We start from the raw sequence: 6,000 nt of genomic DNA on the forward strand, positions 1-6,000 counted from the left end.
TGAGAGGCGTATATAGTTATGGATCATCTCATCACTAATAGCCTCTCCGAAACGTTCAATCGCTTTTCTTCAACATGTTGTGTGTGTGTTCTCGTTGGAGGGCGAGCAGCATACAGAAACCAAAAAGAAAATGGATGAAAATCACCAGATGTTTTTGCAGGGAGGGGACTGGGACGGGGGACATATTTTTGGGGCGAGTTCCGAGTCAACGAAATGAGCCACCACATTTTTTACTTTACTAATAGATTATTCAATTTGTGAATGTAGCGAAGAGGGGTTACAAGTTTTTGAAACAGGTTTTTTTTGGAAAATGTGCTTATAAGTTTTCACCCCAGCAGATCTCAAAATTTACCGAGCTTGATAAAACTGGAAAATCGATTTTTTTTTAAATATCTGCAGAACAAAACATCAGGGTTTCCTTAAATTCTTGCATAATTTTTATTTTTATTTTTTCGAATTTTTGAAAAAATTGTTTAAATTTGTTGAGATAAGTTCGTCAAAAGCTGAAAATTAGATTAAACTACAGTCTACATAGAAAATTTGGAACTTTCGTGTGAAACATGGTGCATTGCTGATGTAAATTAGTCTACCAGGACATTCAATGCACCATGTTTTAAGCAAATTTCAAACTTTTTCAAAATTTGTTCAAGCCCTACAACATGAGAGTATAAATTTCCAGAATTTTGACCGCTTAACAAGTCGAAGCACCTTGTTAAATTTGCAGCTAATTTTGAACAAAACTTCACTGAAAATTGGAAATTAATTCTAATTTTTGCCGGAACTTGTTCTAAAAAATTAAATGAAAAACTGATTTTACGCAAAAATGCAGAGCATAAGCTGAAGGCATGTCTGTAGGCGTAGCGTGCCTACGTGACATGCCTAGTTTTAAGCCAAAGTTTGAAATTGTAGATTTTCTTGTAATTCTTTGGTTTTTCTACGTACATTTGTGTGTGGCAATTTTAAAAATTATTGAATTAAAAATTAATGAATAAACAATTTTTTAGGACGAAAAAAAATTTTTTTTTAAGATTTTCTGCAAATATTTTCAAAATTGATTTTATGGCCACCTGGTGGGTCTCCCAACGGCTAGAAAGACTTACGAATAATGTTAATATTTTTTCAGAACACAACTTTGTAGTTTAAAATTGCTAATTTTAAACTCCAAAGTTAAGGGTAGAACTTGAACAGAAAATGAGCAAAAATTTGCTACTAAAATCTTTTCAAAAACCTCAGAAATTAAAGAAAAAGAAAACAAAATTTTGCAACATTTCTCGATTTTCTAAAAACTCTAAAAACTCCCGAGGCGCAGACATGTAAAGAAAACAAAGAAAACAGTCTGTTTTTTTTTCTTCTCAAAAATGGAAGACTCGCAGAGTGTCTCTATGTTGAGCTCTGAGAAAGAAAAGGGTATCGAAGAGTGTGCAGTTCTCTCCTGACATTAGAGCGTTCGAAAAATAAATACCGAGTGACTGTAGAGCTCAGAGTGGTTGTGCAAGAGGGAAACCCGATCGTAGAAACGAAATTCTTGTTGCGGAACACTTTTTGGCGGTGATCAATTTGTTTCAAAATTTATTAAACTATTTTTTCCAACGCTAAATTACTGATGGTTCCGTTCAGAATATTGCCAAAAGTTTGAAAAATTTTTTTAAGTAAATTAAATGTTTCTAAAAATATGCCTTAACATGTGAGTCTATGGTACTTTTCAAAAAAATCTGCTTTGAAAAGATCAAGTTTTTTGACAGAAAATTTCCAAAAAAAGGTTATTTCCAAAAATGTTCTAAAATTCCCGAAACAATTCACCTTTTTGGCTTCACCTGGAGGGAGTTATTTGCCTCAAATAATAAAAGAATTGGTCCGTATAAAGTTATTTAAAAATTTATATTAAAAAAAGTTTTTATGATTTTCTTTCTCATGTTTGCGAAAAAAACCTACATTTTTGGATTATGAATTTAGCAGGTTTTTCTTCGATTTTTTTATCAAAAACATTGCGTTAAAAAACCAGTAAATTTGCTGGAAAACTCTAAACAATTTAGAGTTAAAAAAACATTTTTAAATTTCATTCAGTTTTTTTTAAAACAAAGCAAGGCTTCCTTACAGCAGTAAAACTTAATTTTTTTTAAGTTTCAGTGTCATGTCTTGTACAATATAACCAAAGCCTGAGTGAAGCCTACCTGCCTACGTGCCTGCCTACTGCCTATTTCCTAACTTTTGGTGTACGTCTGCTCGGATCTTGCGTCCGAAACAGAGCACAAGCAGCTGGGGGCTCCGGCCGCAGCTTTACACAAAAAATCTATTTTTTCCAAAAATCAAACAAAAAGAATGAGTTGAATTTTAGAAAATTCTAGACATTCAGAACTGACAAAAAACTGAGAAAACTGAGATAATGAATATGTTAGGCTTGCAGAGGCAAAAAGAAAAAGGCAAAGAAATTTTGGAAAAAGGCGAAATGGGCGGAGCCCCGCCGCACACGAAGTTAAAGCTAGTTTTTTGGCTGAAAGTCTAGAAAAAAAAAATTACTTAATTGTTTAAAAACAATAGCTGGATGAAAAAAAATTAAAAATAAAAAGAAAATGAAAAAGAGTAAGAGGATCAGAAAAAGAATAAGAAACTAAAAGTTGAAAGAAGATATGAGATAAAAAGAAAGGAAAAAAGAACATGAAGCTTTGTTGCACCTTTTTTCTTACTGCTTCCTTTGTTTTTTGTTGGAGGTATTTGAATTTTAGGGTGAAAGACCACCACGTAGAAAGGTATTGAACTTGAAGCATAGGCATTCACAAAAAATCTTAAATCTCAACAATCAAAAAACGAGAAAAATCATATGATGTTTCATAATCATAGGAACAATTTAAGACGTTGAAAAACATTTTAAAACTTTCTCGAAAATATTGAAATTGTTTGAAATATTCAAAAAAGTCAAAAAGCACATTTCGAAATTTTTCCTTGAATTTTCGTCAAAAGTTGTAGAACTTTTATTAGCAATTGTGCAGAAGTTTTAGAAAACAAATTCGAAAAAAATATTGACTGAATATTTCAGTTTTTTTTCAAAAAAAAATTTATTTTTGAACCAACTCAATTTTTTTTAATCCTTAAAATACTTTTTTAAATAAAAAAATGTTTAAACCACTAAAACCTCGAAAAAATAGCTATAAATTTACCAGTTTTAATCAAAAACTGCGTTTTCAGCTCATTTTTAAAAATTTTCTGGGCACAGAAAATACTGAAAATATGTACATTAAGACAAAGTTTCAGAAATTTTTTTTTTTTAATTATTCAAAAAATATCAGATTTAACCCTTCCTGCTCATTACTGATAATACTTCAAAAATATACAAATTCGTGAAGATTAGTAATAAATTGAAAATCGTCAGTAAAGAAATAAGGAATAAAAAAAGGAATAGAATCGTAGTTTCCACAAAAACTCTCTACAAAATGCTACCCAAAAACCTATAGATTCCAGAAGATATCCCACAAAAAAACTTCACAAAAAACCCGACAAATACCCAAATAATTCGGTCAACGTAACGCTAAAGACATGGAAGAGACCCGGTTTACGTTCACAAAAATTCCGATTAAAATCGGGTGGTAAAAAGTGGTACGGAAAGGCGAAAGAGAAAAGTTTCAGTAGTTTTTTAGTGCACACAATAATTGTAGACGACGCGACGAAAGATTTTGAGGACAGATAACCGTTTTATATACCTTTAGATTCATTTTTATTATAAGACATTTTTCTATGGGTAAGAAGAGTATGGGTCAATGAGTCTGATCTTCGGATTCGGAGGAAAACTGAATCTTGGTCGGGTGCAAAGCCTAACTTCAAATCTGAGGTTAGATATAAGCTTAGGTCTAAGCCTAAGCCTGAGCCGAAGCCTAAGTCTAAGCCTAAGCACTAGCCTAAGCCAACGCCTAATCCTCAGCTTAAGCCTAAAGCCTACTACTAAGCCTAAGCTCAAGCCTAGGTCTAAGCCTATGTCTAAGCCTACGCCTATGCCTAGGCCAAAGCCTAAGCCTCAGCCTACGCCTGAAAGACAAAACTTCCTCAGACTAGATTATCCTTCTAAAAACTAGGTACTAGCCAACTTTTTTCAGACTTTTCTCACTTTTTTCTGCCTGGGAAAGCCTTTGAATCGTACCTCTCCGTGCTTTTTTTCAGGGTGGGAAAAAATCTGCTCAGGTGACTTGATACGTAGGTCTAGAAGTCGTGATCTTTTCAGTTTTCCAATGAAAAAAAGAACTTGAGCTCTCAAACTCAAACCAGAACATAAATAACTTCTTTTTTCAGACTACGGTAAGTAATCTACTATACGAAATGATTATGAAACATGCATACTTTTTGCTCGAGCTACCACCAAGCCAGCTTCTGAAAAAAAACGAAGAACTCCCACGGAGCACACCCTACCCTATGGGGCGGAGCCATCATCACAAGGAGCTCTTTTCAGACATTCCCTTGGCGCCAGGCACGCTGCAGCCGGGGGCCACCAGGACAAGGACACAAAGTGACTTTTCTAATCAAGAAAATGTGCATGTTGGAGTGCTCGGAGCACACACACGGGTGGCCACCGAAAGGAGTTCTAGTCCAATTTCCTACCCTTTTTTGAGCAAAAAAATGGGAGAGTTCAGAACAAAAAACTTGGGTCGGTTAATGAAATAATCGTAAAGTAGGACCAATTATTTGATGGATGAAACTAGACATACTAGTGACACTAGAGAAATTGGCTGAAATTTTGAAGGAAAAAACTCTCTTCTTTTTGGTTTTTTTCCGTTCCTCTGAACAAGGCCTAATTTGATTAGAGGAGGTGAAGAAAATTCTCTGCTTATTTGAGCATGAAGACCAGACCTCACAAGCACTTTGAACTATGTATAAGAAAATCTCTCTGAAAAAAAATTAAAAATTTTTCCATCTAATAGAGAATACTTTTTCGAGTTGGTTTTGTGGTGTTTTAAGACCAAAAAAACTAATTTAGGACCTTTTGAACAAATTAGATTTTTTTTGAATTTTTTTGAATTTTTAAAAAAATTAATTTCTAAATTTGTGGAAAATGGTTTAAAGTGTCTGAATTAACCGTTTTAACATTTTTAGACTCAATTTTAACTGATTCTCGGGGTTTTCGTGCGGCTTCAAAAAAATAGTTTCAAAAAATTTCAATTTTTTTAAATTGTAAAACTTTTAAATTTTGAACTTTCTGGAGATGCCATATTTTATCAGAAGCCAAAATTTCAGATTAAAAAAGCCGCAAAAATACATTTCAAAATTTTAAGATTTTTTTGCAAAAAAAAATCGTTTTGTTTATTTTTAAAAAGTGAAATGTTGAATTTTCTAGGGATGAAAGATTGTTACCATATTCATATTCACAGGTCGCTCAAACCTTATTGCCTATTAAGCCTATTATCAGGCCTATCCTATTAGGCCTACCTACCACCTGATTTCTGCCATTTTGTGTGGGCGGCAGGCTAAGCTGCAAAAATGTCAACTTTTTAAAATTCAAATAGATGCAAAAATGTAGAAAAGTGTTTAATTAGTTTGAAAAAAACAATTATTTTTATTGAACAACTCGGGGAAAATTAGCCAAAAAACTTTCAAAAAATTTATTTGCATTTTTGAAGAAAAATTGGCTTTCACACTAAAAAAAACTATGAAACGTTCAATTTCCATTGCCTCCACGTCTACAGTAATCCGGTCTGATCCGCTTTTTTAGACCTCCCGTTTAGTTTTTTTTTCGTTGAAACTAAACTTTTCAGTAACTTTAATTCAAAAATTGACCTATTGGATTAACTTTTCATAATTCAGCCTTTTTTCCGTTTTGCCGTTTTGCAAAAGTTGTACTAATTACAGTAATCCGTAATCCCTGGCCACCCATTCTCGTTGGCCAAAAAACGAGTGCTTTGGACTAAAAATGTTTCTCTCAGTCGTCCCATAGGGTGCAGTGGACACAAAACCATTAAAATATAGATGAATCGCCGCGGGAACAAAAAGTCCCTCTTTTGTGCTACGCGGCGGCAAATT

This window comes from Caenorhabditis elegans, chromosome II, assembly GCF_000002985.6.
Source record: "Caenorhabditis elegans chromosome II".
Lineage (NCBI taxonomy): Eukaryota > Metazoa > Nematoda > Chromadorea > Rhabditida > Rhabditidae > Caenorhabditis > Caenorhabditis elegans.